The 17368-nt window shown below is 47.1% G+C and overlaps 1 protein-coding gene across 1 annotated transcript in view; it reads right to left on the bottom strand.

Annotated features, from left to right (window-relative positions):
* The window catches only part of NOL9 (nucleolar protein 9), a 717932-nt gene that overhangs the window by 212625 nt on the left and 487939 nt on the right, over positions 1-17368 (bottom strand). The gene's annotated exons all lie outside the window — the stretch shown is intronic.

The following is a 17368-nucleotide window of genomic DNA, read 5'->3' on the forward strand; positions in this document are numbered from 1 at the left end:
GCCTGCATACTGAAGATTTCCAAGAGGTTGCAACAACTGTTACAGGTCACCCATTTTTCTCCTTCCACTAATAAGAAATGTTAAAAAAAGAAGACTAGCAAGTGGAGTACCTATTGAGGAAACAAATAAGGTGTGAACATCTCTTCAACTAATGCAAATCACCCATATTCACTCTAGAAACAAAACCAGGATAATATTTCAAGAAAGCCAGACTTATTTCCAGGTACCTTATTTTTGGCTTGGTAGTGGAATATCACTCAAACATGCTGCAGTTGCAGCCTTTCCTACTAGAGATCAGGCCTTTACATGAACAGAGAAGGAACAGGGGAGGAGGGCACTAATAATAAAACAAGATATACATGAATATTTCAGGAGTGAATGGAACATGGGCAAGGAAGAGTGTGGGGATGGCGACAAGCAAGAACCTGGGTGACCGCGACAAAAAAAGAGCATGAAGGACATGCCCATGACAATTTGGGACACTAATGAAACAGAGTTGCAAGAAAAACCATATTAGGGAAAAGCATCCAAGCAACACCCCTCAATCAGAGTGGAAGATCAGATTTTTCAAATGGTAGTTTAACAATCTCCACACAATACAGACTGGCTTAAAGGTTCATAAGAACACTCAGAGATCGGCGTAGTGTTGATGTGAAAGCACTTAAACACTGTTTACTAAGACATTTGGCTCCATGAGTTGACCGGGTACACTTGGCACACAAGAATAAAAGTTTTGTTATTAAAGCAGTATTTAAGCTGCCTTACGCCACTCTCTCTGTTCCAGTTAGTGTTTTTCACAAAATATATAAATGTATATTATATATTCCCCTTTTTCTGGGCTGGCCTGTCCCTCACAAAATCAATTTTCGCAAACATATGATGGATTTTCAGGTCTAAAAATCCTCGTCTGCTGCAATGCACCAAGGGCGATCTATAAAAGATGTTGGTGCTGTCAGCACTCTGCCTAGTTTTATAAAAAATAGTTGACAGTACCAAACCAAAAAAGGGCACTATTCCTTGGCTTTCTGCCAAAGCCAAAAGAAATTTGGCGAAAATCGCTCCAGAAAATATATATTTTTTTAACTTGTTACATCTCCCATCAAGGATGGTTAATGTTCTTCTAGGACTGGAACTAGACCAAAGATCAAGAAGTGATGTAATTTCCTTTAATACGGTTTTGTACTGGGTAAGATTGTCGTCCTCACCTGCCTTGGGAAATTATAGGGATGCTTTACACTATGACCAGTCGCAGGATAGAGGTCGTGATTTGCCTTGATGTACACATGCTGCAATGTACTCAAGAGCCATTGGCCTCCCACACCTCCAGTATAATCCTTATGATATGGCAGCTTACAGGAAGGTTAGGTTCTTACAACAGCTTTTTCTTGCAAAGAACTGAAATGTGCTATCTCACATTGCAAAAATTTAGACTGTGCTAGTTTCTCATCTGTGCTGCAAAATTAATTTTGGCTTTGAAGATGATCTAGACGAGATCGCTCCTACACTCATGCACACATCATACTTGACATTATACAATGGTACCTTACCGCTAGCATACAACTAACATTTGTGGTCAAGATAAAACTTTGATCTCTGCCCTGCATGTTCTTTGGACAGAGAGTCAGTTGAGCACTTACTCTTTTTTTGCCCAAAATATATTAAAATTGCCTTCTGCCTATTTAAAACCACTACGGAGAGCATTCTGCGAGACAGGCTTACGGTGCATTAATTTTATGCAAAATGGCTAACAAGTACGTAGTTTTTGCAGTCGCCAACATTTTGTATAGGGCGTGGCTTGTGAGGCCATAATGTATCTACACTTGAATGCAAAGTTATTAGTAGTCATGCACTTTACAGCCTTAAGCTCATTGTTGTCGATATATGTTATTTATTTTCACATTTTGTACATTCTAGTTTGTCCTATACAGCTTCCATAGATTGCCTCGTTATGGTACTGTAACTATGGTAATTTGAAGTCGTGTGAAATAGTAATTGTTTTAGCCGATCAGATAGCACAGTGAGCTATGTGCTCGCCCCGGATATCTGTGTGCAGCCTGCTGTGGCAGATTCGAATGCCGCCAGGGTCAACTCAGCCATCCATCCATCCATCCATCCATCCATCCATCCATGTGGGATAATAATGTCTTCTGTTATTTCAGCGCTCTGAGCACTATGGGGGTGTACTGCTATACAAGAAATACATTTATTATTATAAATTGGGATGATTATGTATTTTGTAAAGTGGTAGGACATGTCGAAATAAAATATTTATGATAAACATTCCTCGAGTTCCTTAGGCCGTGCTGGTTTAAAAACATTGTGCATTTTTCCTTGTCAAAAACAAATGCAAAGCGTTATAACTTTAAGGGTTTCTTGGATTTGCTTTGTTTACCTCAGGGTCAAAGAAATATCTTCAAAAAATAATACCGATTTGTCAAATTGGTTAAAACTTGTTAGCCAGAGAAGGTTGAGCAAGACAATTAAGCAATAAGCCCCGAGCAGGGGGGCATTACCACTTCAGGTAATGCCACGGGGTCCATAGATACAGGCACAAGCGAAGGCCCTGGGACATTACCTGAAGGGGAAATGCACCCCCTGATCGGGGCTCATTGATATTAGTACCCTGGCCCATAAGACCGGGGTACTAAAAGCATTTTTTTCTGTTTGAAATGATCCAGCATTTCGGAACAGAAAAAAAAAATAAATGAAAAGAAATGGCTGCTGGGGAAGGAAAAACGAAGCCCGTTTTCGCTTTCTGTTGTGGCCATTGAAAAAAGTAAACAAAAGAAATGGCCGGCATGGAAACTGGAGAAGGGACTACGTCTAGTCTCTTTTTTTCCATGACGGGCTGTCGGAGATCGGGAGCAGACGTGCTGGGGATAGAAGTGTTCCCAGCGCGTCAGCTCCCAAAATGGACAGAAAAGAAGGTAAGTGGGAGTGGAGGGGGGAGGGAGGTAATTATGTGGATGGGGGGGCGATGGAGGAGGGCGGGAACCACACTTACCTCGTTCCCTGGCGGGGGAAGATGACCTCCAGCTGTGAGCGGCTCAGAGTGGGGGGGATTACTGCTGGTAATGCCCCCATTCCAAGCCTCCTCGTTGGCTGAGAGGCTGCCACCCGCTACCCCTCCATGCCCCCCCCAGCCGGGTGCTAATAGATCATAGATTTCACCTCAACTACAGGGTGGGTGTTAGGACAGTTTCCTCTTGGAGCAACGTTTCCTCCATATTTTATGGACCGCCAAACTTTTTGCTTTTGTTTCTGCATTTTGTCCTGACGTTTTGCTGGAAAGTGAAGCCTTCAACTTCACTTCACTGGCGTTTCGCTAACATGTTATGGGAAAACCAACCAGTCCTTCAGACTGTCAGTACTGGGAAACTATGTTTCCCTTAGTCTTGTGACTGTTGCCGATTTGGGTAACTTTTCAACATTGCACAATGCATCTTCAATGCAGTGCAATGGGATTTCTTTTGTAGGACCGTAGACTGCACTTATGGTTACTTTTAAATGTGACTAAGGACAAGCTGGTAGCAGCAGTTACTTTTTCACTAGTTTTACTGTATTTTATTTTAGCTTTACTGCGCTTACCTACTAACTGTGGCTAGTGTCCCAACATGGATGTGCCATGAGGTTTTCGCTTGTTCTTTTGGTCGTTTTGTTTGTTGACCTTCTTGCCTTGCCAGGTCGTTTTTTGTCATGCACTTCCCTGGGAAATCCTTGGTTTTCGCAGGCTAGTGCAGGGCATGTGTTGCAAGCCAGAACTCGCCGGTACCAATACACAAACTGGTTTCTGTATCTCTTGAGTGTATGCATGAGTTTCACCAACAATGGTCCCTGATTGGCTCATTGCTGGTTTGTGAGTTCATTTGTTGGGCTCAGTTGCTGTACTCACCTGAGTTTGTCCATAAGAAAAGGAGTCCTGCAGCCATTCCCCAGAGATCCTGAGAAAAGCCAAGGATCCTGATAGCCGTGAAGGCTTCAGAAGAGCCTTGGACTGGTGCTAACAAAGCCTGGTGACCAACGTTTGCTGCAGTCCCGGTGGAGTCCTATCTGGCTAGTGACCTTATCAGACCTTCATCCGTGCTTCGACCCGTAGCAGTGGTGGGAACAACTATTCTCGACTTCTACTGGCAACTAAACTGAACCATCCAGTGGACTGACCAGCTCCAGTTTGGGCTAACGCAGTAGAAGAGTCATCCTGTGTTTCGGCTCTGACTCGGGGGTCGTCAGCTTGTCCTGCAAGAGTCCCTTCTGTGAAATGTCGGCGTCCTAGCATAAACAGAGCCAGATATAGACGACTGACCACGATGAGAATGCATTACTTACCGTAAAAGCATTTCTGATGGTTGTATCTGCTTAGATTCACATGCTGTGCATAGGTCCGACATCCAGTGGTCACTGCGGAGTATTGCATTTTGTTTTTCGTAGTCGAAAAGGGGACGTCGACAAGGCGTGTCTGAAACACTATCCCTATAGTGACGTGCGTTGTACCCACAATCCCTCACGCGTCGAGGTCCCTCTGTTTGTATTTTTCTGCCCTGAGGGAGCCTTCTAGACGTGAGTGAGTACAGAAAAGAGAGAGATATATAAAGGAAGTCTATGTTCCTTCCATCCGAGCGGGGAGGAAGGGTGGGCGCATGTGAATCTAAGCAGATACAACCATCAGAAATGCTTTTACGGTAAGTAATGCATTCTCTTCTGATGTTTGTTAATCTGCTTAGAATCACATGCTGTGCATAGACTAGCGAGCAGTACCCGGAGTTGGCGGTGGGTTATGAGAAGGAACAGTAGAGAAAAGGTGTCGTAATACTGCCTGTCCCACCTGGGAGTCAGATCTAGAGTGTGTATCTAGACAGTAGTGTTTTGTAAAGGTGTGCACAGAACTCCAGGTAGCCGCTTTGCAGATGGACTCAAGGGGAACATTTGCAATGAATGCTATGGATGCCCCCGTGCCTCGAGTAGAGTGTGCTCTTGGCCTAAAGGGCAGTTCTCTCTTAGCAAGAGTATAGCAGAGAGTGATGCATTGAACAATCCATGTAGAAATAGTGGATTTTTGAAACCGCATCTCCTTCTCTTCCTGCTGCCACCGAGACGAAGAACTGATTAGTCTTCCTCAGTGGTCTGGTTCTTTCCATGTAGAACATGACCGCTCTGCGTACATCTAGTGTGTGCAGAGTCCTTTCTCCCAAATTGGAAGGATTTTGAAAGAACGTTGGTAGTTCTATAGATTGGTTTACGTGGAATTTAGAAATAAATTTCGGAGCAAACCTAGGGTGAGTGCGTAGAACCACTTTATCTTTGTGAACTGTAACGAAGGGGTCTAGAATAGAAAGAGCCTGAAGTTCACTTACTCTCCTGATGGAGGTGATAGCTATTAAAAAAGCAGTCTTAAGCGTGAGGTGTTTAAGAGATGCTTTGTGCATGGGTTCGAATGGAGAGCCCATGAGTCTGGTAAGTACCACATTAAGGTCCCATCCGGGAGCTGGGTCAGCTATCGGGGGGTGTATTCTCTTTACTCCCTCCATGAAGGCCTTTATAACAGGGATCCTCCACCACGACACTTTGAGTTGGGAAGTGGTGTATGCAGAAAGTGCAGCTAGGTGGACTTTAATGGAGTTAAACACTAGACCTGAATCCAATAGGTGGGTCAGGTATAGGACCACATGTGTGGGAGAGCAGTCAATAGGGTTGATGCTTTTACTCCTGCACCAGATGACAAATCTTTTCCACTTGCTAGAATAGCAGTGGCGAGTGTTCGGTTTTCTGGCTTCCCTGAGGATGTCCATGCATCTTTGCGGGAGTTGTAGATGTCCGAACTCTATGATCTCAGGAGCCAAGCTGCTAAGTTCATGTTCTGGGGGCATGGATGCAGAGTCCTGCCCTTGTCCTGAGACAGCATGTTGTACGGGCAGGGGAGTTTTACTGGGGGGGATAGAGACATCTCCATCAAGTGAGCGAACCATGGTTGTCGTGCCCACATTGGGGCCACTAGTATCATGGTCACTTGTTCCTGGTGCATCTTGTGCACCACTCTGTTGAGAAGGGGAGTCGGGGGGAAAAGCGTAAACAAATTTCCCTGACCATTGCATCGACAGACCGTTCCCCTTGGATTGGTTCTGGGGGTACCTGGAGGCGTAACTTGGGCATTGTGAGTTTTCCAGGGTTGCGAACAGGTCTATTTCTGGGAATCCCCATTGTGTGAAGACGTCGAAGACGATGTCTTCGTGCAGGCGCCATTCGTACTCTTCGGGCAGGGGGAAATCTCTGCTGAGACTGTCTGCCAGCAGATTGAGTTCCCCGGGTACATGTAGTGATAGTAGGAACATGTCCTGTTTGAGAGCCCACTTCCCTATATTCTGGGCCAGCTTGGACAGGCCTGGAGAGTGGGTGCCCCCTTGCTTGTTGATGTAGTACATGGCTGTGGTGCTGTCTGTAAGAACCATTACTGTTTTGCCTTGTAGGTGTTCCTGGAAGGCTCTTAGCGCCTTGAACACAGCTAGTAGCTCCAGTAGATTTATGTGTTTGGATGCTATGTTCGGAGTCCACACTCCGTGAGCAGTCTGATGGGATAGGTGCGCACCCCATCCTGTGAGGGATGCGTCTGTGGTTAGAGTGGCTTCCGCCGCGGGTGTGGCAAAGGGTTTCCCTTTTTCCATGTTTTCCTTTGTCCACCACCGTAGCGAGAGAACCAAGGCTTGCGAGACCACAACTAGATCCTCCCATAGTCCGCTGGCCTGACACCACTGGCTGTTGAGCCACTCTTGCATTGGGCGCATGCGCAGGCGCGCGTGAGGTACCAAATAAATACACGACGCCATCATTCCTAGCAAGCGCATTGCTTTGCGTACCGTCACCTCTCGACCGGTCACATATTGAGGGATTTGAAACAGCATGTTTTGGACCCTCTCTTTGGAGGGGAAGACGAGGCCGTCCTTTGTTTGAATTAGAGCCCCTAGGAATTGCTTGATTTGACTGGGGTCTAAACTGGACTTCTTTTCGTTGATGGAGAAGCCCAACTGGAACAAAAGGTCTACTGTCTTTTGGGTATTGGAGAAGCATGTTTCGTAAGAATCCCCTGTTATGAGCCAGTCGTCGAGGTAAGGGTAAACTGGGATGGACAACCTGCGCAGGTGGGCCGCTGCCACTGCCAGCACCTTCGTGAATACCCTTGGTGCTGATGCTATGCCGAAGGGTAGCACTTTGAACTGGTAGTGTTTGCCCTCTATCATGAACCTGAGGTATTTTCTGTGCGCTGGCAACATTAAAATATGAAAGTATGCATCTTTCATGTCCAATGTTGTCATGTAATCTCCCTGAGAAAGCAGTGGGATCACTTCCTGTAAGGTTACCATACGAAACTTTTGGGGTTTGATAAACTTGTTCGCTGGGCGCAGATCTAATACAGGGCGCACGGTTAGATCCTTTTTGGGTACAAGGAAGTACACTGAATAAATACCTTCCGTTACCTGAGATAGAGGCACGACCTCTATGGCTCCTTTTTCCACCAGTTGTTGTACTTCTTGGAGAAGGATGGCAAGATGTTCCGGTGTCATGCGACGTCCCCTCGGGGGTTTGTAGGATGCGTAACTGTTGAATTCGATACAGTATCCGTGGGCTACGGTGGAAAGTACCCAACGGTCTGACGTTATCTCCTCCCATGCAGGAAGAAAGGATGTTATCCGGCCCCCGACCGGTGTTGCATGGGAGGGGACGCGAATCTTCGCGTCACTTGGAGTTGTTGGGGGCTTGGGAGCCTCTGGGGGTGGATCCCCGACCTCTCCCTTTACCCCGGCGTTGGCCTCTTTGGCTGTACTGCCCACTATTGGTCTGGTAATTGGTGGCAGGGTATTGTTGATGCTGACTTTGTTGTTGTTGTTGGCGTTGGCCACGAAAAAAGCGTTTGTTGCCATTGCCGCGTCTGTAGTGGGCTTAGAGATTTGGTCAAGAGTCTTGATAGTATCGAACTCTTTTTTAGCCATCTCTAGAGCTTCATCCACCGCTTTTCCGAAGAGATTAGAGTCTTCCACAGGTTTATTTATTAAAGACGCCTGTGTCTCCGGTTTAAACCCTGAGTTGCGCAGCCATACATGGCGTTTTAGGAGTATTCCCTGCACCAGGGAACGTCCCGCTGTTTCTGCCGCGTCCAGAGAGTTTTTTACAATGCTCTGGTTCACCTGGGTTCCTTCGCCAATAGTTGAAAGTAGGCGTGTACGTAAAGGCTCCGGTGCTTCCTCGGCGTCCTTGCGCAGTTTGGCCCACTGCGCGTCTGCATAGCTAGCAAGCAAAGAATTGTTGTTCGCAATTCTTGCTGAGAAGGCAGCCGAGGAAGTTACTCTTTTTGCAAGGGCATATAGCCTTTTGCCCTCCTTGTCAGGGGGTGCCTCACTGGTGGAAAGTGGTACCCCTGCCCTCTTTCTAGTATTAGATACTACTAGGGAATCCGGAATGAATGTCCCCTAATGTAGAGCGGGTCTGAGGGAGAAGGAGTGAAAAGTTTTTCAATTCTCGGATTGACCCCTCTGATCAATGCGGGAGTGGCCAGCGAAGGGATGATTCTTCTCTTCACTGAAGCTAGGAGGGGAATGGTTTGGCTGACCGGGGGTTTCTCTTTAATTACTTTTTCCACAAAGTCTAATTCTGGAGAGAGCTCCCCAGTGTCCAGTTCGAAATGTGCTGCTGCTCTGCGCAACAGTGCATTGAAAGTGTGCTGATCGTGAATTGGAGACGTGTTCCTAACCGGTGAATTGTCAGGAGGATTTAGGTTTAGGACATCAGTGTCGGAATATACTGATGGGGATTGCCAGGGGTGCGAAGGTCCTTCTTCAGTGTCTTCTCGGAAGCCTTCTTCTATAATGTCTGGCCTGTCTTCCAGACATTCCTCCTGGTTCTGTCCTTCTTCATCGTCCATGAAATCATCCTCCTCCTCCAAGTATTCTTCCTCCCCAGTGAGGTCGTATACGTTATGGAAGTCTGAGGCTGTGTCCACCTGGGGATCGACTAGCCTCGGATTTTTGGCCCTGGGGTCCTCCTGAGGCCCTTCTCTAGTCCTCTTGGGAGTTTGAGAGGTCTGGGTATTCATAAACCTTTCCATCCTCTCCATACAGAGGTGGAGTCTTTCCATGGTTTCATGGGGTACCCCAGAGCGGTCTGGCGGAGGAAAAATAGAGTCATCTAGCTGGAAACGGCTCGACCTCTCCCAAAGCGTCGAGGAAAGTGTCCCGTCGCCCTCCGAAAAACCTTCAGGTGTGCTGGGTGACCCCCCGACTGAAGGGGGTAGTCCCTGCCTTTCTTCGGGCTTTTTCGGCGTGTCTTTCGACTTATGCGTAGCGCTCGACGTGTTCTTCGGCGTACGCTTCTGGGCGTCGGCTACAGCGATCCTCGCCAAGCTTTCGGCGACTCGTTTGTCGGCGACTCGTTTGTCGGCGGAAGCTTGCGATTTGTCATCAGAAAGGAATAAGATTGTCTCTCGTCCAGTGAATGGTGGTGGTGGTGGTGGTGGTGATGATGATGCTGGGGCAAGTCCCAGTAGGAGTAATGTACTTACTACCACTCCCACTGTAGAAAGAGGCGAGGAGGAGGATGGTGCCACTAATTTGTCACTAACCAATTCGGAGGCTGAGGTGATGTGGGAGCTGAAAAAGGAGATGGTAAAACTCAGGCAGAAGGAGCTTGAGTACAACTTGGCCAGGCTGGAGTTTGATGGGGTTGAAAGGCAAAAGGAGAGGGATCACCAGCTGGAGCGTGCCAGGCTGGAGGCATCACAAGATAACTCCAGGGGATCTGGGAATGGTTCTGGGTCCTCTTCACATCCTAGGCTCCCAAAAGATCTGCACAGTAGGTATGAGGAGAATAATGATATGATGGATTGGTGGATAACTTTTGAGTATGCTTGTAAGGAACAAGAGGTGGGTGATGTTGATAAGATTACTTGGTTGATCAGCAGGCTAGCCCATTCTGGCTGCAGTGCCGTTACGGAGATGTCAAAGGCTGAAAGAAAAGACTTCGCAAAATTGAAGCAAACACTCGTCTTAAAGTTTGGAAAGACTCCTGCCCAATACTTGAAGAGATTTAGGGAGAACAATAAGACAGAAAATATGACTTGGGTGTCTTACGTGGCAGAATCCCTGAAAAACGTAAGTGACTGGGTTGGGGGCAACAAGGTAAGCACATTTGAGGGCATGGTCCATTTGGTCATGCTAGAGCACATTTTTGCCTCATGTTCCCCTGAGCTTAAACAACATTTGGCTGACTCCTAGGAAGTTAGCCATTGCTGTCGACCCATGGGTGGCTCATTGAGTGTCCAATGAGGACAAACCTGATTCTGGTAAGCAGGAGGGGAAGAAGCAAAAAGAGAAAGAGGGTGGGGGATCTGATGTAACCACCTCCCAGAAGGGGAGTTCCTGTAACTCCCTTTCTCCAGCGTTGGTATCTTTCATGGATTCACATGCTGTGAATATTCGCTGTCAGGCTGGGAAACCCTGGTAACTTGAACTTATTAATTTTTCTATGGAAAAACGTTGACACGTTGAGTGTCCCATCGACATCGTTGTGGGTGCTTTTGGCAGCACCAATTGGATGTCTAGTGTAGAGCTCCGCTCCAGCAACTTCCCCTCAGATTTTAACCTCTCCAAATGGAGGATGTCCTATACAGGATGTTTGCTTGAGGGGGGAGGGTGCATGTGAATCCATGAAAGATACCAACGCTGGAGAAATGGAGTTACAGGTAAGAAACTACTCCCTTCTCCAGCATTGGTTCTTTGATGGATTCACATGTTGTGAATAGATTTTGTAGCAATATACATGCTTGGAGGTGTAAACGAGGCAAACACAAGACCTTAAGCAGAGATGTACATTAAAGCAAAAGCATACATCTATAAGGTAGAAAACAGGAACAATCCCGGAAGCTGCAGGCCTTACCTTACTGGAACAGTCGCTGGAGGACTGCCCGTACCATTTGCACATCTTCAGCATGCTGCTCGTGTAGGCAGTAGTGCCCAGTGAAAGTGTGGGGCACTGCCCATATTGCTGCTTGACAAAGGTCTCTGATGGGAATCCCCGGCCAGAGAGTCGCTGAGGCAGCCGTGGCTCTCATGGAGTGCACTCTGCGGTTTGATTGTAATGGCCTGTTGGCCTTCGCATCGCAGAAAGATATTGTAGACGCCACCCATCTTGAGATGCCCTGTTTTTAAATGGATCTCCCTTTGTTGGATGGACCAAAGGCTACAAAGAGTTGTTTAGAGGATCTAAACTATTTTGGGCAATCTGTAATATTTCAGTGCCCTCTTAACGTCTAGTGAGTGCAGTGTCTTCTCTGCTGGAGACGAGGCATTTGGAAAAAATGTTGGCAGAGTGATCGTGGCATTTTTATGAAATTCGGATGGTACCTTAGAATGAAATGAGGGTTCGTGGAGAGAACCACCTTGTCCCTCATGAACCTAAGGTAGGGAGGACCTAAGGCTTGGAGTTCTGAAACCCATCTAGAAGATGTAATGGCCAGCAAAAAAGCCACCTTCCAAGGGAAAAACTTGATGTGGGTTGTTGACATGGGTTCGAATGGAGGCTTCATAAGGCCTGCCACAACCAGGTTGAGGGTCCATACAGGTGGAACCCTTTTCTTTGGACGAAAGGTTCGAAGGAGGCCCTTCAGGAAATGCTTAATCAGCCTGTCACTGTAGAGCGGAGAAGATGTTTTTACGTGTAAATCTGGAGATTGCCGACAAGTGCACCTTGATGGAAGAGACCGCCAGACCTTCTGTAGCTAAAGGTAATAGATATGGAAGGAGTTTATGAGGTGTAATCGCTAGCGGCTGCAGATTAGGTTTTGTGCACAACATGCACAAAATCTTTTCCACTTTCGGACATATGAGATGTTGGTGAATGAGGCTCTTGCTGCTGCCAGGATGCGACGGCAGTCCTGAGGGATATTCAGATTTCCGAATTCATAGTGGTCAGGAACAATTCTGCCAATTTGAGGGAGCCTTGATTGTGATGAAATATCATCCCGTTGTTCTGGGACAGAAGATTGGCCTGGGATCCTAGATGGATTGGATCGTCCACTGCCAACTGAAGCAGGTCGGAGAACCAGGTCTGCCTGGGCCAGAGCGGGGCTAACAGGATGATCCAGCAATGAGCCTTGCAAATCATTTGTATGGTCTTCCTTATGAGAGCAAAGGGAGGGGGACATGTAGGAAAGGACAATGCATCCCCTCAGGAGTCCGTATGCAGGATCCTGCTGGCGAACTGTTGGCATTGCTGGTTGTTGGGAATGGCAAAGAGGTCCAGAGGGGGATGGCCCCACTTTGAGACGATTCTGGCTATCTGGATGTTGTGCAGTTGCCACTCATGCGTCTATGAGTAGTCCCTGCTTAGGTTATCTGCCTGTTTGTTCTGCATCCCTGGTAGGTGGAAGGACTGGATCTGAATGTTGTGCCGGATGGTTTGTGTTTCCTGGGATAAGGTCGTCTGAACACGTTCCAACCTGCTTCCGTAGGTAAAACTTTGTGTACGCTGTTTGCATGTCTAGAGTGCGAACAGGTGTTTCGACCTAGGGTCTTTCTCAATGCGTGAAGCAAGGGGCCTGGTGGGTCCTGGATATATAAAGATGGTTAGCTTCAGAAGCCCAGTGGGGCTGTGTGTAGCGGTCTGCAGAGCTCACAGTAATCGTCTGGATAGCTATTGTCTGCGTTGAAACATGTGTTGCCACTCTAGACATGCAAACAGCATGTGTATATGCAACTGTACACAATCATGTCTGCCAAACCATGGCAAATATCGTAACTAAACCAACAAACCATTAAAATCGACAAACCTCAAGCCTGCAACGGTGTCCTGAATTAATGGAGACATAATACAGGGTATCAACATACCATCTGGCAACCGCCATATCCAGTGCCACGGTAACCGGGGTTCCAAAACCAACCTTCCACATCCTAAACCCCTGGGACTTCAGGAGCTCTGTCCCATAGGAACCCCAATTACAGGCTGCAGGAAATGAACCTGATTGACGGAGAGAAAACAGATCAGTGCAGCGATCCACAGTTCCTTTAAGCTCCTACCCTCCAGATTACTTCATGTTACGGAGGCCTTCCTGCCACACATGATCAAGAATAGGAATAGAAACAACTGCTTTCCTTCTTTTCCCCATATGATCAAAGAGAAAACAATAATTTTTCTCTTCCTCTAGAATTAGGCCAAACCCTTGGCAGGCTTTAGCCATCATGGAGTGAAATGCTCCTATGTCGTCCCGGGGATGGGAGAGGGGGGGGGGGGCTGAGCCGGACTACCTGGTGTGTCCTGGTTTGGATCTGTGTCCCATGTGTCAGCCCTCCTTGGAGATGAGGATGCAGTGGAAATCGTGTCTTGTGGATCAGTGTCCAGGTCAGTGTCAACCAATGCACCTTCTCCTTGTTCTCTCCGTCATGGACTAAATCTCAGAGGAGGTGTAGGAGGAGATTGCCTTCTAGGGCATGCGCCCTGGTCTTGAAAGGAGCAATATGCCACCCTTTGTCGAGGTATAACCGGTGGGTCTCCATAAGGTTGTGTTGTTGGAGCCTGAGGGAGAGGAAGTCTGGCGTCCAGCTGACCCAGCAGAGATTGAAGTGTGGACAGGACCTGCATGGATAGAAAAGACTGAGGGTTTATATGAACGAGTATTGCGTTGGCATACCTCCTATGTCTGCTGATGTAGATGGCAGAGAAGGTAATTGACATCTTTGCGGTAGGCCCAACCCCGAAGTTTGATCTCGAATAGGAACCTGTGACCCTCCTTCAGGATCTGACTCAAACACGGTTTGGCATTCATATGAAGGGTCCTCGAAATCTGACGTGATTTTGTATTGCAGAATTTCTTCTGGCAAGACAATTGGGGACATTTCCAAGAGAGGCTGGTCTTGTGCCGTGGGCCCAGAATAATATACCTCTCAGAGACAATACATCGGTTTCCATTGCTGAAATCTCCGGGCTGGTAGATGATGTACACGTTGGCTTCTCAGCCAGCGATTTTTTCATTGTCGACGGGGTGGCCGACGACTGGATGGTCGTCGTCGAGATGGTGGTCGACGTCAAGGAAGTCATCCACGGCAGAGGAGCCGTAGACAGTGAAAAAAATGTGGTCGATGCTGTCGTAGATGGAGTTGACGACGGTCTAGACGACGATTTGGTCGTCGAGTGATGTTTTGAGGAGGACTCGTGTCTGGAGGAAGATGTGTGTGACCCCAATGAAGAGTGATTTTTTTTTGTGCTCGAAGAGGATTTTCTCGCCGACGAGGTTGAGGAGGATGTTGTAGTCAGCCTTGATTTATGCATGTCCGTCGACGATGTAAGTATGTGGATTTTGAAGATAGGTGCGAGCCCTTCTCTTTTGACTTGTCTGACAGTGACTTTCACGCCATACTCTTAAAAGAGTGTTTGGCTACGTCGGATTTCTCACCACCAGATAGTGGTTTCTTAAGAGGCAACAAGTGTTTGGCCTTGTCATCATGTGTCGGGTGGCTTGACCCACGTTTGAATTATTAGGCTACAACATTTGGTGCTGTGGGCTTAGAAAATCCAAGATGGCGGAAAAGCCCCCATTTGTGCCGGAATCCTGGAAAACCGCGCAGTTTTGCGCACACCAAAATGGTCGCCTAACCTGCCACCCACCAGTGCGAGCGTGGTGGGCCAGAAACGCCATGAGTGAAACGTGGTGCCAAAGGAAAAACAGCAGTGCCTGTTAGCTCAAAAAGCGCTTTGAAATCACCTTTGTTTTTCTGAAATGCAAGCTAAAAATGCCTATTTTAAACATTGCAAGATATTCAAAAATCTCACTGAACACCAGCAGACATTTGGCAGAATGTAGTCTTGTCTGCATACAAAATCTGGAAAGATGAAGAGCCCAAAACAATGTTTATAACAAAACTGGCTGAGCTGTGGATGTCAGCAGCTCAACTGAAATTGGATTTAAAGCCACTAAAATCGAAATGTTTAAAATAAATGAGTGACCTACTTGAGTGTCACATAGGTTGCAACTGTTTAAATGTCATAGTTTTGAACTTAGAATCAGCGTTCTAGCTGCATGTGTAAAAATTGTAAGTTTGATTTGAATGAAGAAAAACTGGGAACAAAAGTGACATTTGGCTGAAGCCTGGCTTGAAGAGATTGAATTCTGCCCGACAACTACCCCCGACAGGAGTTGAAACTTGCCCAGCAACTGCATTAGCAGGCCTGGCTGCCTTCTGCTGTTCCCACCAAAAGGAGATTACACCTCTCTGATTGAATCAGGGGAGGAGCACCTGGGAGCAGGGAAACAGAACAATGAGCTTTCCTTGGCTCAGGCAAATTGTAACGCTCACCTGGTTCCCCCGGAGGCGCAGGTCTTGATCTGGCGACGATACTGTCTTCAGTGTTAGGCGCAGGGTTCGTTTTGCTCCCGGACTGGGCCCCCTTCCCACCGACAGTTTAAGCTGAAGAGTGAGATGTCTTATATAGGTAAATGCCGGGCTCTCCATCCTGCGTCTTGTGCAGGGGCGCTGGATCCAGTTGCTTCACTGGATGCGAGCTCTGCCTCTTGATAGCAGAGGATTTGCTGAGAGCGAAGACGCCGTTAATGCACGAGCGTGCCTTGTAAGTATTAAAGTTCCTTTTGCATTGTTCTCTTCTCTTTCAAAAGTCTTAAGTCTGTAAAGTCTATGTCTTTCCCTTTTCAGATGCTGTGACGATGAAGATTATCCTTCTAATGGCACGTAAGTAGAAAGACTGCACTAGCGCTGGAGAATGCTCCGTAATGTCTCTTTTGTCTTTGCAGGTGCTGAGGTGCAGCGCGAACAGATTGAAAGCGAACATAACACAGGTAAGCAGTCTTGTAACTAAGCGTTACTAACCGATGTATCTTGCCTTGCAGGTGCCGGAATGCAGCGCGAGCTGAGTTGGAACGGGCGTAACACAGGTAAGCAGAACTTGTAGTTGAATATTACTGACCAATGTTCTCTCTCTTTGCAGATGTCGGATGCCGGAAGAGAAAGGCAGAGAAAGGCGCCTTGGATGCTGCCGTTGGATTAGGTAAGTAGATTAACTGCCTTTACTTTAGCCTAACCTGTGCCTTTGTTTTGCAGGAGCTGCAGAAGACTGAAGAAGACTGAAGATTGGATTCCAGCAGGTTATTTCGTGTTCACAGGATCTGGAGCTGGAGGTTTCCTGGAGCTGACACGGTGAGCGTCCTGCTGCAGATGCAGAATAACGCGAAGCACGTGAAACCAATCGGGTGTGGTTTAAATAGCCTTCTGTAGTGCTTAGGCGTCTCCTTCCACGGCCCCACCCAGGTAAGAAAAGAGTTCCAGATTTCTAGAAGTGTTCCTGTGTTCTGCTTCCAGGGAGTGGCTCCTGCTCCACCCAGACAGAAAAAGTAGTTCCAGGCAGAGAAGGATCAGGAGACCAGTTAGCTGGTAAGTAAGCAGCATGGTCTGCTACAGGTAGGTCCACCAAGCACTCTTATCTAATATGAGCCCGGCGCTTCCTGTGCCGGGACCAGTCACCATCATGAGCCTGGCGCCACTGGCGCCAGGACAAGGTCCAGAGGGTCCCTATAGGGACTGGCTGGTTCCTGGAATCAGAGTCATGGGCCTGCTTCCAAGGTCGTGGGGCAAGTCCTGACCCCTTGGAAGCAGGGATCATGACACAAATGTTAAATTAGGGGGGGGTCGTAAATGGCTTCCTCTTGGAAGAAACTGGGAGAAGCAGTGCCTCTGTGAGCAACCCGAGTTGGAGGAAGTGGACAAACCAGAAATTCCACCATGTGCTTTGGGAAACCACACCCCTCTGGGCCAGAGCATAATTTTAAAAAGATGGATAATTCATAGTACGGACTTGTCAAAATTATATAATTAATATCATTATTCTTGCGATTTTTCTGTGCACATTTTAAGAGGTGTTAGGACTCTGTGGTATGTTCTGGAGGGTAGTAGCGGAAAATAAGGTATTACTCCGAATGTCTGTATGTTAAAAATCTGACACTTTATCATCTGATGCCCATATTCTTTGTGCATGTTTGTGTAAATTCTGGAAAAGTTTAGAGGTTGTGTTCTTGATGAAAAGGGCAGAATTCTGTCATAAGTGGACACGACATCTTACAAAGACAGGGATCGGATGGTTTGGTGCTACAGAAAATATGTTAACTGGACATATAATGTTATAAAAATGGTACATAGATATTTATGTATTTGGATCAAAAATAGATTTGTGCGCAAATTAACAAGGGGAGTGTTCTTTCTGTATGCCATAAAATTGATGCCTGATGACACTCCATTCCTTCTCCCAATCAAGGGAGAGAGGAGGACTTGGCCAATGATGAGTTGTGAGGGGCAGGTTTAGTTATGCCCACGCACACACTCATTTT

Source organism: Ambystoma mexicanum, chromosome 8 (assembly GCF_040938575.1).
Source record: "Ambystoma mexicanum isolate Mex_15411 chromosome 8, UKY_AmexF1_1, whole genome shotgun sequence".
Lineage (NCBI taxonomy): Eukaryota > Metazoa > Chordata > Amphibia > Caudata > Ambystomatidae > Ambystoma > Ambystoma mexicanum.